Source organism: Anticarsia gemmatalis, chromosome 15 (assembly GCF_050436995.1).
Source record: "Anticarsia gemmatalis isolate Benzon Research Colony breed Stoneville strain chromosome 15, ilAntGemm2 primary, whole genome shotgun sequence".
Classification (NCBI taxonomy): Eukaryota; Metazoa; Arthropoda; class Insecta; order Lepidoptera; family Erebidae; genus Anticarsia; species Anticarsia gemmatalis.
Genome location: NC_134759.1, coordinates 11,080,502 through 11,099,304, shown reverse-complemented (window position 1 = coordinate 11,099,304; position 18,803 = coordinate 11,080,502). Strand labels below are relative to the sequence as shown.

Genomic DNA, 18,803 nt, shown 5'->3' with positions numbered 1-18,803 from the left:
TTGGTAATCACAAGCGATGAATACAGTCAAAAGCAAATATATTATTCACTGATTTACAATTTGCAATCTCAATTCTATCAATGAAAATGAATTCTAACACACTGTAAAGTGTGGGCATCAAAAACCTTATTCCTTAGTGATTAACACTTCGTTAGCAATTGTGCCACGAAAGTTAATTAGCACCCATAATAGCAAACATTAAATCTACTCACAGTGTTGCTGTACTGTTTTCCAAGTTACTTTTTTAAGGATTTAAGCTCTGAGTGGATCCAGTGGGTAGGAAAGCAGAGGTCCAAAATAATCTAAGTTTAGGTTTATCACAACGCAAAACAGGGAGACAAAAGATTCGAAAGTTCTTTCTTCCCTCGCCCAGAGATTTCATATAGAGGAAAAAAAAAAAAAATGTTACAGTTTGTAAGGATTTATAATAATATTGTATCTATGTTACATTTTCACGATTTTAATGAAGTACCTACTGAAGTACATAGATAAATTATAATCTAAATTATTACAAAGGATACCATTTCTCCGGTGATTTTTTTCACGCGGACAAAGTCTCCAGCATAATCTAGTTTTAAATATAGAAGACAATATTATAAGTCTAAAAATGAAACCAAGAGTAAGATCTAGGGTAATAGCATTATATAAGTTCAACTACAAACGAAACCTGACTCCATCTAGGTAATGAACGAAGGTTGACACTCAATCCCTTCGTCGCAGCGCGCTCGCCTTCACCTCGGCATACTGATGACCAACCTTATTTTGTACAAAACATGTTTTATTTAACAGCTTATAAAGTTAAATGTGGTATTCACAATTTAAACTTAAGACTTAACTGTACTTATCAGTCTTTCAAGGAATGAAGTATGCGCGTTGTCTCTCTTTAACTGACCACCTAAAACTTTTTATCTTAATCGGTAAATGTAGCTGTCCTAAAGGGCATTTTGATTTTCTTGGCTTGACTATAAAGTCTTGGTAATTTAGTTGTCAAGCGATTATACACTATTTACTTATGATTACTTGATGCTTTGACCAAGTTGCACTAACTATTAAGAATATTGGATGTGGCGGACGAACTGGCATTTAAGTACCAAAAACTAATGGTTGACAAATCCTTTACTGTCCTATGAAGGTGAATTTCAGCGATAAAATCCCATCTAGTATTTTTAGAATATCTTAATGCAGCTTAAGCAGAACACTTTGGCCTACGAACTGACAGTGACTGTTAAAATGTTTATTGATACTGTTTTATTATATGTGATCCTCATATATGAGTTTATAGTTTTATAGGCAATTAAATTCCCGCTGCAGTCTCCATAAAAAAGATGAGCACACAAGAACAATAAAGCCCCCTTTAGTCACGCGTGCTATACCGTACATCAAACAACGTAACATCTTTGAGAAAGGCCTTTACGAACATTCACTAACATTCGCTCACTTATTCTCTGTTATTGCTTACTATGACATTTTCTTTTGTGGCTTTTTTATTGCAGCCATTGAATTGTGATTGGACGATTACGATCGAGTTGAATTCGGAATCACGATTAGGATTAGGTAATGGTTAGCTGTATTGGCAATCAGTGGTAGATCCGAGATTACTCCTGTGCTGTTATGATGCCCTGGTAGCTTAGTTCATTAAGTACCTATTTTTACTCTTTTTAATAAACTTAAACTTTAATAACTAAAAGGATTTGTCAATTGGAATGGTGATAACCCAATAGCGGAATAACTTATGATTAAGATGTTACGAGATAAAATCCCAATAATTGGGTAGATATTATATATACAGATACACATAAAACCACATATTTATTTCTTTACAGGTTTGCCAAAGAACACCGATTGCTTACAAACTTCTCTTGGGTTCGTTCATTCGCAATCAGTTCTTACATGATCATCCAAATTTTTATCTTAAAAATTGCATTTATGTACATGATCGTCATTATTTACAACTTATTATAATATAATTTACTGTTAAATTTTTAAGAAAATCATCGAGTTATTTTGGTAAGGTATTAAAGGGCATCCACCTAATGAACAGTTCTAAAACACCGGAAATCTTTACAAACCTTATTTTTCCATAAGATGAAAAAGTAAACAAGTCATTATATTACATAATGCACATGTTACGGTAACATTTTGACAATTAATTTACCATTACACTACATCTACATACATATGTATAATGTATTATACAGGTAGTTATGTGCAACAGTGGCAGTTCGTCGAGCAAACTCATTATGTTCTTATAATAACATCGTGTGGATAATGTTGGTCATCTGTGTTGTAAGAGGATTAAGGTATTGTACACATCTGGCCGTTATTTAAAGACATTATTTGTGAACTTTTTCGCGTAAATAAGGATTGCATGTAGCATCACCTTTATAATAAATCCTTTGTATGTAAGTTATATTTCTGATTCTGGCTATTTGTCACCAAAAGTCAAAGTGATGTATCTAGAAGACAAATAAATATTGAAAGTATAATAGAAATGATCACGAGGTTTTGTGTTTTAAGGTATATAGTAGAATTAGTAAAAAGGCAACTATAGTAGAATTAAACAAATGATTTATTTAAAAAAAACGAAAATCTTGAATCACACTAAAAAACAGTAATAACTGGTCCATACATAAAGTCAGGCTAAACACTAATGGTGACTTAAAGATTTTTTTTTGTAAATAAGGTGTGTAATCCACACTCTCATGACTATAATAACCGCTGAACGCTCAATACAACCGTACCCTTATTATTCGCATCGATTACATTGTGCGTTTAGACATCATTTTCTTCTCGATGCAATATAACATTCTGATACTTTAAGTAAAACTTGGGTAATGCACTAATGCATTTATTTCTCAAAGCTTGTGGCTAAAGTAAAACAGTCTCATTTCCTGCCTCGTTGGTCTCGTGATTACTTGTTAATCGTGATATTTATGGACAGATAAGAGAGCAGTATTACTTTTATATTAGGTCGGGGAAAAAGTCTTTTCGCATTGTAACTTGTAATAAAATCTTTTCTCTACACAAATAAGCTCGATATTTGGGTACCTCATGAGCTCACTGAAAGAAACCTACTGAACCGTGTACTCATTTGTTATTCTTGAAGCTAAGAAGACTTTATTTAAAAAAAAAGGGTTTAGTACAATCTTTGTAGAAGTCGTAGTGTAAGACCATTCATGACAAAGTATTTCGTACTCGTAAAGTGGTGGACTCAAGCCCTTATTCTACCCTGAATTTTGGAGGAGTCTTTTGCCCAGCAGTGGGACAGTAATCTATACTAATATTATAAAGCTGAAGAGTTTGTTTGTTTGATTGTTTGTTTGTTTGTTTGTTTGTTTGTTTGTTTGTTTGTTTGTTTGAACGCGGTAATCTCAGGAACTACTGGTCCGATTTCAAAAATTCTTTCAGTGTTAGATAGTCCATTTATTGATGAAGGTTATAGGCTATATATCATCACGCTACGACTAATAGGAGCAGAGTACCAGTGAAAAATGTTACAAAAACGGGGAAAATTTTGATTCTCTTATGTGACGCAAGCGAAGTTGCGCGGGTCAGCTAGTGGGTTAATAATCTTACACACATTGATGGACATCGTGCTGACAACATAATAAAATTAAAATATTAGTAGCATGTTAGCTTAATAGCTCTGCTTAACTATCTAACACGTCACAATTGTAAAAGCCATGTCAAAGGCCTCTCGGGCGGCTTGAACAACTTTGACACTAGGTTGATCACTAACCATACGACAAATAAACAAACAATTGTAAAAGTAAAATTCTAAACAGACTGTTTACGAAATCGTCGCCTTTTTAAAGAACATTAATTGCAATAAGCTATACTATATTGTATTGGACATTATTCTTAGCCAAGGCTGCTAAATTTCGCAAGTTCGGAAACAATTTTGTTGATAAATACTGCAGTCGTCACTTTACAGAGATTTTCGTCTCTTCCGTGTTTAAATTACTAAGATTATATTGACGTAAGAAGACTAGTGACTTGTCATAGACAGGGGTATTAAAATGCAATCTACTAAACATTGGTTTTTTAAACGTCTGGCGTCTTAGTGCAGGTTGTCAACGGTTGAAACAGTGATTTTGGAGGTAGGATTTGACTGCACCTTGATATTAAACCTTAGGGTACTACGAATGTCTCTTTATTATTATTAGGAGAAAGTATTGTGAGAGTGCCTAGGAATTGGTCTCATCCATGATCAAATATACATACTCAACCAATAGGGCAAGATTTAGAAGCGTATCATTTACTCCCGGTTTCAGAGGTACATTTAGCGGTAGTTTATCTATTAAATAGCGTTAAAACTCATATAAAAAAACGCTATTGAATAGATAGACATCGAGGGTTAATGCGGTATCTTTGCGAGATCATGGCGCCTTTAAATAGCTAGTGGCAAAAGAGAAATAATATTTTTTTCTGATTGTTAGTAATATGTGTAAACATAATTATAAGGTGCTTCTTGTAATGCTTGCAGATTTACTTTGCATCAATAAATTCTTCCGAAATCTACGTAACAATCGCAAGTCTCTTACAACAATAATCACCGATTGATCAATCTTTAACTTTAACGTAACCATTTACTACCTAACGACATAAAAACGAAAATGCATTTCACATTTCGATATCCGTTACTCGTTATTCTTCAATTTCGGATATTTTTTGTTGTAGAAAAACAGCAATGGTTTGTGGGATTTGGCTTTCGTAGGCCGACAAGGTTGGCGGCATAGTCGGTCAACCGTACGATTACAAAACGCTGGTATTAAAGCAATTTGTCCACGTTTCTTATTGTAATAGTCGTTACGGCGCTAATGGGCATTGTCCGTTGATCGGTTTAGGACGCACACACATTGAGGATATGAAATACACGGTACGTTTGAATGACTCATAAGTACAGAATGAATGAATTATAAGCGTTGTTACCATGCGTATTGCATAGGCTGATCGCACTAATATTATAATTGCGAAAGTTTGTAGGTATGGATGTATGTATGTTACTCTTTCACACAAAAATTACTGAATGGTATTTTTTGTAATTTGGTACAAAGATAGTTTATAACCTGCATAAACATATGGATTTTTTTCCCCGGTAAAGCTTTCACGCAGACGACGTCGCTGGCAGAACAAGTGAGGTAATAACAATCAAACAAACAAACAATCAAACAAACTCTTCAGCTTTAGTATTAGTAAGTATTGATGTTACATTCGTGACTCATGACCATTGACCGTACATAATCTTATCTGCAATTGCACATCACGTTACGTTCTCCGGTCTATATTTAGCTACGTATTAATGGTAGTGAATGTATTGAAAACAGCTGCAAGGTCAGTAGTACGTTTAGTCTTTGTGAGAAAGTGTAGTAAGATAATAACAGTAGTGTAGTAAGTGTTGCACCTTGAGATTAAAGAACAAATTGCTGAAATAACATAACACTCTCCCTCTCTGGGTGGAAATGAATACGACTGCTTGTCTGTTTGTCGTATGGTTAGTGGTCAACCTAGTGTCAAAGTTGTTCAAGCCGCCCGAGAGGCCTCTGACATGGCTTAACGACTGTTACCTTAGCAGATAACAGCCGGGACCGACTTCTTAGGTGCCCTCCAAAGCACGAAGACGCCCAGCTCAAATACCACTATGCGGTCACCCATCTATGGAATGACCGCGCCAAGGGTTGGTTAACCCACAGATCGTTTACCGACCGGTGAGCGCAACTCGCTATGGGCGCCTTGATATACTAGCATCTCTCGATACCCTTGCTGAGACTTGCTTCTATTTGCTACACACATTGTCATATTCGGTTCGGCGATATAATAAATCGGGTTTATCCACACATATTCGATTTTGCCGTCCGGCTAGGCCGATCTATGCCAACGTTTCGGGTTTCATTCCCAAGTCGGGCAACGTTAATATAATTAGGTATAAGAATAGTCTCAATAGTAGCTCAGATATTGTTAACGTGTCCGGTATAGTCTCATTGGTAGAAATCAAACGTGAAAACCATATTTTTTGGCTTGTAGCATAAAGTATAACCCTCTTATTCATAAACACACTATAAACCAATTTTAGTTAAAACACTACTAAAATATGTTTTCTCTTTTTCATTTCGCTGAGGAGAGAACGAAACAAAACTCTTTATAAGCCTTTTATAACTTCATATATTTTTATGAATAAGAGGTTAGAGTATATTTATCAAAGTTAATTAATTTATTGCACGCTTAGTGCGACAGGATGTGCTTTTGAAATAAATTAAGGTAGGTATCTTGACTTCATAAATATCAATTGGTATCTAGTTATTCCTTTTAGGGCGTGGCCTCATAGACTTGCGGTTAAAGAATCGTCAGTCAGCTTGTGAACTTGCGCCGAAACGTCAAGCTATAAGTATGCATGTTCATTTTAGTTTCCGGGGAATATTAGATAATAAACAATTGCCACCAATATATTGTGATAGAATCCACTGAACGATATTATCAATTGAGTGAGACATGTTAACTACATAATATTATTAATTAAATAGAAATCAAAGATTTTCATCCGTCTACCTCAAAAGTAGAGATGAGTTATTAAATAACTAGTCAATTATTCAGTATCTTGGTAGCAACTAAGTATGAATTTCAACATTTCACAATTAAATTGCTACATTGCTTTTACCAGTGAAATTAAATCGTAATTTTACTGTCTTAACTGTGAAATATGGCTAGCCGTTAGCTCAGATCTTTTAATTGATCGTGCCCTAAGGTTGTAGCGATTGCCTTATATCTATACTAATATTATAAAGCTGAAGAGTTTGTTTGTTTGTTTGAACGCGATAATCTCAGGAACTACTGAAAAAATATTTCACATTTAGATAGCCCATGCTATAGACTATATATCATCACGATACAACCAATAGGAGCAGGGAACCAGTAGAAATTGTTACAAAAACGGGGAAAATTTGACCCATTCTCTCTTATGTGACGCAAGCGAAGTTGCGCGAGTCAGCTAGTAAATGATAAATTCTTAGTTATGTGGTTCTAATATTAAGAGTTGTGTCATATGGAGCACATGTCGGGAAGTTGGTAATCACAGGCAATATTTATGATGAATTTAGTTAGTACTTTAGTACTTGAAACTTGTATCAATCATAATAGTACTAAGATTTTCTTGAAGAAAATTAAAGTGATTGAAGTTTAAATTGATTTGGGGATAATGAATGTAAACATAAGCATGTATGTTAAATGTCGTCTTCTTCAAGTGGTGAAGAAAAAGAATTTTATGATATCTGCTATAGAAAGTTTAAAGTCTCAAAGTACCATAGAAGTAAACTTGTATGAAGAAGGTGTCTACTTCAATGCGTATCCACATAGAATTTTAACATCTTATACATGTCTCCTTAAAGTGAAAACATAGACATTACCTCGTAAATAATCTATGGTAGTCTTTTAATGCACTATAAAAACAGTAATGACTAAGCCTTCACAAGAAAAAGCATTAAATACACATTTTCTCTAGAATTTCGATCTCAAACAGCTTCTTGAGTGATGCGTATGTTTCCAGACTTTCTCGTGTCAAATGCTTTCACCGCCAGATGGCACTAACAACAATGCCTTAACGCCGGTAGTAAAGTAGCTGGGTTTATGTGTTTTGCTTCGTTTTCTCCAAGTTTACCTAAAGCACTTCTTAAATCAGTGTTTCTTTACCTGCATGCGTATCATATATAACTCTGTTGACAACTACATACATACAAAAATCCCTTTTTTACAAAAGGGGTGGACAAGTCCAAAGAACTGTTGTGAAACTAGTGACTAATGTCCGTAAAATTGATGGCCCCTATGTACAACATGTGCATTGTTTCTTTCACATAACATATCAATTTTCATCGCTCATGAAAATACAATGTAAAGCGTAGTGCCTCAAATAGTTGTTAACTGATTTTCATAATAGGCTGCCTGGGGTTCACGAACCCGGTCCTTGAGCATGTGTACAAGTACATTTAAATGAATAATTTAATACTACCAAGTCTTATAATCATAAAGCTTAATTAGCATCACCCTTCAAAATAATATGGTATTTTCAATTTATATCAAGAACCCTCTATAAGCTCTAAAATAAATAGAAAAATGCTCTTTTTATGGGGTCTTTGAAACTGTATTCGATTTTCCAGGGGTCTCTGAACTAAGGAATGGTAAAAATCGTTGGTATTAGCCAAGTTTAAAGGTAACACTAGACTTTGGTAGAGTTATATAAGTGTCAATATTTGACCTAAATGAATGAATGATTTGATTATGATGTTATATTTGACTGCTTACATGACTTTGTTAACGTTTCCCTAATGTGAACGTAATGGAGATCTTTTGTTATAGGGGCCTATAGGGTGAAGACATCTCGACTCATCATATCTTTTACTTATTATGGCTTGGAGGACGGTATATAAATTATAAATAGAGTGAATCACTAAAATAATTATAATTATGAAATGTCGAAGTGAACTTGTGATTCATTGTTAAGTGGTTCTTATCTTATACTTAAATATTAAGGGCTTTAGAGGACCGTGGGCAATTAACTACTCTACAGATTAGGTACTAGAGAACCCTTTCTAAAAGCTCGAAATAAAATGGGATGCTACTATACTATATTCTGGTACATTATCTTAATAATTTAAAGCGTTGATGGCAAATACCTACTACCAAGTAGGTATTTTGTTTACACCTACGCTCGATAGATGGCGTTGTGCATTTTTCCTGAATCGCGCTATGGTTTCGTTACCGCGGCGAGTATATAAACCCCGGCGCGCCATACTATTGTTAACTCTGGTTTTCCTTCAAAACGCATAAATCTTTCGCCTTTTACTAAAGATTTCCGTGGAGGGGAACACTCAAATGAGTCTTAAATATTTTTGATGACCTGCTTTCAGCAGTGTCCAATTTTCCATAGATAATCAACTTAAATGTAAACTCACACACATGTCTATAAGTGCTACATAACACTTTAGATACAATTCGCGAATAGAAAAGCTCTAAATTCATTCAATGACTTCTATACTCACCGAATAAGTAGATTATAACATATTAATCATGGTTATTAGGAACTAAGTACATTACTTTGCTGCATAAAATAGATGTAATAAGCTATCATCTAATAAACATATTCCATGAAGCATAGCCATCTCTACACGAAAATGAGAACAATCTATGTGAAACTGAGTAATTTAAACTCGATTCGCGTTACTTGTTTGCATAACCTATAAAGTTTAGCGTGTGGCAAATTTTTTAGTACCAATTGCAGCATTATTCTAAAAAGAATAAAAATTTTAAAACCAAATATAGTTATAGTTTATATATATAATATAAAAAAAACAAGGAATAGGGACAACTGGTGTGGAATTAATTTAAAAACTTTTCAATACGGGAAGCCGTTTTTTAGTTCGGCTTACGATATAGGCGCCTGATGTTTAATAATAGCAATAGTTAAGTACAAAGACGATACCTATTATTGCTGCAGGCGTTCCGTTAAACTATTTCGAAAACTTTATATACGTATTGTAGTAAACAGTAAGATATTGAAAAAGAACAATCAGAACTAAGTTTTTACTACGTAAATGCACATCAAAAGATTTCTGTTAAAAATAACCCACACATGCACATTAAGTGCAATTCGCCTCGCAAAAACTGTTGATAGAATATTTTTACTATGCCTCAAATACAGGCTAATATTAAGCCATAAAAATAACAGTGGAACAAATAAATAACATAGAACTACAAAGTTAAATTAAATTACAATTGCAAATACAGTTTATTGCAACGCTTTGAAAAATCAAGCATAGGATGTGCCTACTGGCTTTATATTAGCAAAAAAATACAGTCAAAAGGTTTTTTATACATTTTAATAACGTCCACATTTCATGAGATGAATGCGTATGACGTCATTAATTATGGCGTCAACTTCATCATTAGGGAATAAGGTCAAGATGTCCTGTTTTGATGTTGGGAACACGTGGGTAATGTTAGGGGCAATCGTTGAAAAGAAACTGGATTCTTTTGTTATTGAACCCTCGGATTGTCAGTAGTACTGTTATATAAAATTAAGTATAGGGGATCAACGGTTTTGTTATTATTTAGGGGGTATTTTTAGAGATAAGATGACTTTACAAGTGGCTGAATCTGTGTGTATTTATTATTTCAATTTTATTTGAATGTTTTGTATGCAAGGTTAATTTCGGTATAGACATTGCAAATTATATTTACTTTACACCTAAAATGTTCTACGATCTTCATTGCGTTCTATATTTATACTATTGGTCTCTAAATTCAAAGCGCCTGCTAAAACACTGTAAACAAATTTGCTATTTTTATTTCACAGGCGTTCTTTATATTTTGCTCAGTTCTAAATAATATCAAGAGATGGCGCTAGTGGTTGGTAAGTATACTGGGTTATTTGCATTTAAAAAAGAGCTGATTTTTTTGTTATTTATGCAAGATATAATTATTCAATGATCCCTTTTTAATAAATATAAGCCGTATAAAGTAAATTGGTATAATTTCCAGCAGTTTCCGAGCATGTTTGTTGAAGTAAAGATTTGTTTAAATATCCAAATGAGTTTGTATCCTAAGTAATAACAAAGTTGTTAACTTAGTAAATACATCCAACTGGTTAAGTATTCCTTGATTTTAAACGAATGTTATCTTTGAAATCTCAGTTTGTTTTACAAGTTGTGGTATTACAGCTGCGTTCATTCGTAGATTTAAATTTTAGTTAAAATATTTTACCTTCTTCGGTGTTCATTTGTGTTTATTCGCTCATGGAAATTAGGTGAAGTATCTTAATCAAACTGCAAAAATAAATAAAAGATACATTGTTTAGTAAGAGAACCGGCACTAATATATTTACCAGTGCTGCTTTATAAAAAGAAAAGGCAAAAAGGACAATTGCGGGCGGAATTTCTGTCCTTGCCTATAAACTCTGCAAGCAAGGACTTACCCTTGTTATCATAAGCCTGCTGTTAAAATAAGAGAGGGTACAATTGTCTTAAGAATAGACAGTAAAAAGCTAGGATATTGAAACTATGAACCATTCAATCCACTTTAAACTCTTCATATCAGAAAGTCGTTTAAACCTTATCGGAGGGTTATAACGGCTTAACAACCGATCTCTAGACCTAAGACAATTCCAACATAGTTAATAGTCCTATTATATAGTAATTAAAATCTATCACAATAGTGTTCATTGTAGCTATTCTTCTTCTAGAAAATAATCGACCATTATGTGATTAATCTGTATGACTGTTTGAAATTCTTATAGTTGTTATAAAGAATGTGTTTGTGAACTCTAGGTCGAGGTTATTTGTGTTATTTTATAGTTTTAAATGTGCTCTTTGTACTAGTTTTTACCCGTTTACTTGCAATTTGAAGTTTTAATATATGTCATGATGACCACGTTTAACTGGAATAAACCACAAAATTATGTACTGGCCTAACAAGTTTACTGTTAATATCAGGGGCAAAATTAAGGAAAACTTCAACAAATCTTAGGTTTTTTACATAAACGTAGATAGGGAAACTACCAACGTTAAAATTAGGCCGGTTATACCCAATGTCAGAGGTGTATGAACTACACACGCGTTTTGACATTAACAATGTTAGTTCCTTCTAATATGGGGGGAGTGTTATAACATTACTAGCTGACCCGCGCAACTTAGCTTGCGTCACATAAGAGAGAATGGGTCAAAATTTTGTCCGTTTTCGTAACATTTCTTATTGCTACTCTGCTCCTATTGGTCGTAGCGTGATGATATATATCCTAAGAATTTTGCAAATCGGACCAGTAGTTCCTGAGATTAGCGCGTTCAAACAAACAAACAATCAAACAAACAAACTCTTCAGCTTTATTATATTAGTATAGATTCTGGACACAAATACTTAACTCAAGGCTACGATTAAGAATAATAATTGTCAAAAATATAAATTAGAAACACTAATATCACTTTATCCGATCGGAGAATAGATCCCGAAACATTGTAAAAAGCAGTCGTGATCACTATTACCGAGAGAGGGAGAGAGACACACAGTTCTTAGACAAATGTCCTTTTTCTATTTCCTCTATTCGACTTTCGGATGCGTGGTATAATATATTATTAGCACTCTTTTACACTACGGAATGTGCAATAAAACACTTATTGTCAAGGTTTATTTGCCATATCCATAGCCTCGATTAATCAAAATGTTATTAAATATGTGATTGCCAAATATTTTTGATAAATTTGTATGCCTACCTTTTGTATAAAGGGCAACCTTCATCTCGAAACACTTTTCAAAATGTTTTTGGTTAGCTCAAGGTTTCAATAAACTCGATAACCAGGCCAATTTTAATAAATCAGCAACTGATACCTTACCTACTTGCTAAAGCTTATGCAATCTTCCAAATACTACAATATCAAAATCCGTTGGTAAATGGTAAAAGCACATTTTAGGTAGACCACTTAGATACTTTATAAAACCTTCATGCGACTTGAGAACCATTGATACCTTCTAACGGTATATTCCCTAAATAATATACCGACTCTAACATACAAAACGGCACATAAAGTTAAGATTTTTGGGTTACAGTAAATTAACAGAATTGCATCAGTTAAGAAGTGTGCTAGAACGCCTAGAACTCACACACGACGCTAAAAAGCAGGTGTACTCGTATATACTACAGACTACTAATAATCTGAAAGAAATCTTTCTTGTTTTTGAAGCAAGAGACAAGACTCTAATACTCTTCACATTAATAAGTTAGGAAAGGCAGAGATAATGGTTTATAATCTAATCCAAAAAGTCTTCGTGGGAGGTTAATGATAAGACATCATCAGTATCACCACATTATCACATTAAAAAATTATAAGCGCCTATCATTTAAAACCATATGATTATTTATGGTCTCTGCCATTTTTATAAATTGCGATCATAAAATACTAATCGCCATACAGTTGTAAGGTCATCGTTATATTTCTATAATAGCTATTATATATAACCATGAGATTTAACTGTTGATCAATAGGTCTATAAATCTCATGATTGTCCTTGACACGATATTATAAATTCATGGTGGCATTTTTGAAAGTGGTCACCTCGCATGCCTATGAGTTGGGTACGTATGATCACTCTTAAAATACATTTATGTTATGGTGTACCAAAGTACTGCAAGTTACACTAACATTACTTTTGGACTGTTAAGGAGAATCAAAACAAAATTTTGTTTGGTCTGGAAAGTAAGTTATTTTTTGCAAATTTGGCATAAGTATTGCAAGTTGCAGGATAAAAAAATGCTATATAGCAATATATACTTCAAATGCAAGGCCTAAGGTAATAAGCAAAACAATTGTTTATCAATTTTATAAGAATAGAATAGGAACTTACCTTACTTAACTTACTTACTCGCAGATTATAGCAGCATATAGTCAGGCTATTGTTGAACAGAAAGTATGTATTTTTTATTCCTTTTTCCCGATTACAACATAGCGATAAGGATAATTTACAAGTTTTGTTAACTAATAGTTAGCCGTGAGGACTGTTATGAATTACCAGGAAATCATAAACGTAAGAAGACCTATTGATAGATCGATAAAAAATTGTATTTTCCTTAAACAAATTTGTCGCGATTACATAACTATTCTTTTGATTTATCACTATGATTTTCCGTTTGTGCCTTTGCGAATAATATTGAATTATTGGAAAAAGTCAATGACTAGACACAAATAAGAAGTATCAATGAGTAAAGCACTGTATTTGAAATTAATGATGACTAACAAACTTTTGCTTTTGGTAAAACCAGTTAGGAAATACTTAAGGCAGAAATGACATTAATTTCTTATTAACTGCCATCATGATAAAAAGAATTTTAATCATGATTCCCATCATGATTAATATTCTTTGGCCTTGATTTTCTAAGACGATCTAGGTAGTAATAAATACACAAAATATCAGAAGTACACATTATTAAGGATGAGAGAATTCACAAGTCTCTTAACTTTTCGCGAGGGCATTAAATAGAACAATAGCTCTTTTATAATTATTTGAATTTAGCGCCTACACTCTTTAGGTGATCAAAAGTTGGTTCAAGTGGTTTTTTAATAAAACATATAATATGTAGTTAAGGCAATGGAAGATCGCGTCAATCCGTGACACATCAAACAATTATATTATTATGAAGAAATATTTCTATATTTATTTATAAGTCCCCAACCCGCACTTGGCCAGCGTGGTGGACTCAAGGCCTAACCCCTCCCTCATTACGGGAGGAGACCCTTGCCCAGCAGTGGGACAGTAATAGGTTAAATTTATTATTATTATTATATTATTATATTGAAGAAATATTTTGGCACCATGTTCAGCTAACTTAACAAAAAGGAACACATAATTATATAATTTATTCTAATGAGAATAATACAAACAACACACATAAGGTATCTGACATGACAACACATTCTAAGATAATGCAAGTTCCTTGAACAAGCTGCATACGTCTATTACAATGAGTCGGCTAAGGTGAAGGTTGCATCGAGAGTGTTGTGACTGCTTGCGACTACACGGCAACTGAGATAGATCGATTAAGACGACCGGTTTGATTATACCAAGTAGTTTCAAGCATGTTATACACTGTGAAGCTAAAGGAAGTATATTTTATGTTATGATGTAGAAAGATACATATTCTATAGTCTGAAAACTTAGTAGAGAGCCAAGCATGCGCGATTTATCTAGATTAAAATTAATGATTCTATGTATTTCCAAAATAAAGTAGTTGTATCAAATATGTTACAATAAGCTGCCTACGGGTCGCTGGTTTACTAATTTTGAATTTTGTATACCTCCGTCAGCTACGAACCTCGCTAGTAAATTCTCCATACTAAGTTATTCGTCTATGCTCTATAGTTTAAGTTCTCTTTGGTATGATTTTGTAAATTTTTCTAAAGTCAATCAGCCATTTGATGTGAAACTAGGATTGTTAGTTCTTCTATAAAAAGAATATCCAACATAAAAATAATCATATTTAAAAAATTATGTGTACATGCATTGACATACCATGTCACTTTATTTCCGCCGGTTTTTAGTTGACTGGTAGTATCCTTAGTAAATCTAAAAAACATTACTTAATTATGTAAACAATAGTATTTGTAAGTTGGTAGATTTAGTATTCAGTAGAAACGGAGTACTTGGTGTCTATGTTACTGTAAAAGCCCGATCGGTGGTAAATCTTAAGATTTTCCGGTAAAACCTAAGATTTACCAACTCGCAATGGTAAAATTCCGAACAATTATTTTATTTCGAACTTTTACCTATATTCACTTGATGATATCGAGATGTCGCCGGAGCCCCGCTTCGCGGGGCTCCTCCTTCGGGGTGGTTAAAAAAAAATAACCACAAAGGCTAAGGTGGGAGCTTCGCTTCGCTCGCTCCCACCTTAGCCTTCTAACCTAACCTATCCATGTCGCTATGCCCAAAACTCCTTCTTTATAACTATGTCACAGTATATAATTATACCGTGAAATAGTTATAAACATAGTTATGAAGGAGGATTTTTTTATATATCGTAACATAGTTTTTAAACTCTGGCTTGTTCGGACTTTTACCATTGAGAGTTGATAAATCTTAGGTTTTACCGGAAAATCTTAGGATTTACCACAGTTCGGGCTTTTACAGTAACATCTATAATAAACAGCATTTTTCTATTAATCTAGTTATTACTCCTTGCGTTAATGAGGCTTCATTATCTACACTTCTTCAGTGTCGTGTAGTGTGAACTTTTTACTGAGAACAATCATAATTTATAACGTAAAGAAACTACCACCTATTGTTAGAGATAATTACTACAGTTAATGACTTATTTGTTGTGAAAACGGATGTCATTCAGAATATAATTAATATTGTTTTAATGGGTTTTATGTTTAAAATGAGCGTAGAGCCTTTTTTGTTTTTGTCAGGTTTTTCATGACCAAGTAGTTAATTTATTATTTTAAATAAATAAGGCTTTGTTTTTAAAAGAAACGCTTTTAATTTGGAGGTTATAGTTTAAAAAACCGTTACAAACGGGATATAAAGCGATCTTAGGAAATCTTATTAGGTTTAGCGGTTCAGCCGTCAGTGCGTAACAAAAAACAGATAAAGGTATTTTCACGCTTAGGGTTTTTAAGTATGGACTAAGTTACTATTTGTTAAGTACTGCATCATATTCATTGAGGTATTTATTACTCATGTATTTCATGACGATAATAAAAGTGTATCGCGACTGTAAGTAATTATATGTGGAAGACAAACTCATGTGCAGGTTGCGTTAATTACATTGAACTTAGTCAAAGGAAGCAAGAAGTTGTTTACACTGACGATGATTTTTATAATTATATTTTAATGATAGTGTCTTTACTAAAGTAATTTATAGTAAACATAATGGCAATTATAACTGTATTGTGTAATTAATTATACGTAGTCAAGTAACAAACAACAAAAACTCAGAAAACTCATTATTTTTGTGTCGTCCTGCGGTATCAATAAAAATAAATGTAAAATTTGGATTAATGCGATGTAGGCCAATGTACCTACCTCTATAAGACGAGTGCAGGATCGTAAAAAAATGACGTACTAAGGGGAAGCCTAAGTTCAACAGTGGGTAGAAGTAGGGTGATTACAATATAAGAAAGGTAATTAAAATTAATAGTAAATATTATTAAACCCACTGCTGGGTAAGGGTCTCCTCTCCGAATGCCGGAGGGGTTAGGCCTTGAGTCCACCACACTTCCCGTTAAGTTAAAATTTGAAAATAATAATATTTTCATTCAAAATATACAGTCTTTAATAACAAAACTTGTCGTTTTTTAAATGGCAATAGTTAATATTCGTCTATTAAAATAAATATAAACTACCGTTTCTAACATTATAATCGACAAGCACATACTAGGGGTCTAGGTCTGAACCTCTTACTTGTCTAGAGCGACAAGGTTGCATATCACACGACTACGTGTAGTTTTTTTTGCCTAAAATAGGTACTAGTTTTTGCTTTGTTATAAAGTTAACCTTTAACCTGTCTGTAAACCTGTTTACTAATATCATATGCTGATTACTTGTAGTAAAATGGTCGAATTGCCACTGCAAATGCATAAGGGAGTTGGATGTCTGAATTCAAAACTAATATAATATTAGAATTGAGAAAATCCGAATCTCAAACCTTATAGTTAACATCTTGTTATAAAGTAACATGATTTAAGGGTGCTCCCACATAGCAGTTATATAAAGTTAGAAACTAACTTATAACATTTGTTTTTAAACAAATTTGTTTGAAAATTGTTTTATTATCGTGTTACACAATGTGGTATAATGTTTCAGGACATTATTGATCCCTATAGCGATAAATGCTAGCACAAGTTTAATTAAATGTTACCTGAAGAATAAATTAGTATAAAATTGTAACTATAAATAGCTGTCATATGATCTCAATAACCTCCAATGTTCCTTGATATTTAAACGAATGTCAGACGGAAATTATAATGTTCTATTATTACAGCTTAGTTCAGACGTTTATTATTGAAATCGATCTTGTTATTATTGCTAGCAGAAATACTTTAGTTATTGTTAAAGTTGATTGATTTGACAGCCATTTAAAATTGGTCTAGCCACAATCTAGCCTCAATAGTAGGTAGATATATCATGTAGAAATGCATACTTACACTTTCTTTTCCTTTCGTAATTGGCTTACTACCTGTAGATACGTGTAGGTTTAAGTGTATAGTCGTGAGACAATTTTTGTAAAGTTATCTTCTTTGATTCAGAAACGAAATAAGGCGGATAATTTTTACATTTAATAACCTATTATTGGGCAAGGGTGAAACAAGGGTAGGGTTAGGTTTTGAGTCGACCACGCTGGCCAAGTGCGGGCTCAAGAAATGTACTAAACTAATTTCAGGCATACACGATTTCAGCACGATGTTTTTTCTTCACCGTTGAGATAAGTTTTATTTAACAAAAAAATGTGTCTTCAAAAGTTAGTCGAAACAGAATGGACATAAAAATATGACATCAAAGTCATTAAATCTCAAAAAGTAATCCTAAACAATTGAATTACCTGCTTATAAAGTAAACCTCAGATAATTCCCAATGGAGATAACATTGATGTTAGTCTCACAGCCTCCTGCATCACTTGTTATTTTACACACAATGGTGGGACTCAGAATATTATATTTATTATTCACTAAAATAATGTTTTATACTTGGCCATTTTTTGCTTAGAGACCTGAAAAAATGTACACTTCGAATCTTGTGTACAACCCAACTAGCACACAAGCTGCTTATACAGTCGTTATACAGCCTGATAGTTGCATAAGAGTCGTTCAAATGCTGTACAATTCTCTATAAGTTGTATACTAGCTATTTAAAAAACCCTTTAACAGCTAGGCGGGACAGTAGCCGTTTAGTAGGAAACTAATGACTTATAGTGATATATGAGCATGTAATTGCATCGCTAGACAGCCTAGGGAAGTATCACTGAGTTAATGGAATCTTCTATAACACCATTAACTGTATAAGGGGACTTTAGGAGATAAAGGAGTTTAAACGGAGTTATGCGTTGCGCTTATAGCGCTCAAGAGCGTAAATAAGCTTTTTGTAATGCCTTAGGTTCTATAACAGATTTTTTTAGGGCTAGTGTATTACTCATCTATAAAAGAGTTGCGTAGGTCTTTAATAGCGCCTTGAGCGTTATATCAGATATTTATATGGCTTCTGTACGGCAAATAGATGTATAAGGTATCATTCGAAACATTTTTACAGCCATGGGGATTACAGAATTATGTTAA

The 18,803-nt window shown here is 33.4% G+C and overlaps 1 non-coding gene across 1 annotated transcript; it reads left to right on the top strand.

Moving 5' to 3' along the window:
* Nucleotides 1-8,788: 8,788 nt before the first annotated feature.
* On the top strand, nucleotides 8,789-8,903 carry LOC142979097 (U5 spliceosomal RNA). The gene has a single exon (XR_012959806.1). It is a non-coding gene; the product is annotated as a U5 spliceosomal RNA (small nuclear RNA).
* The last annotated feature ends 9,900 nt before the right edge of the window (nucleotides 8,904-18,803 follow it).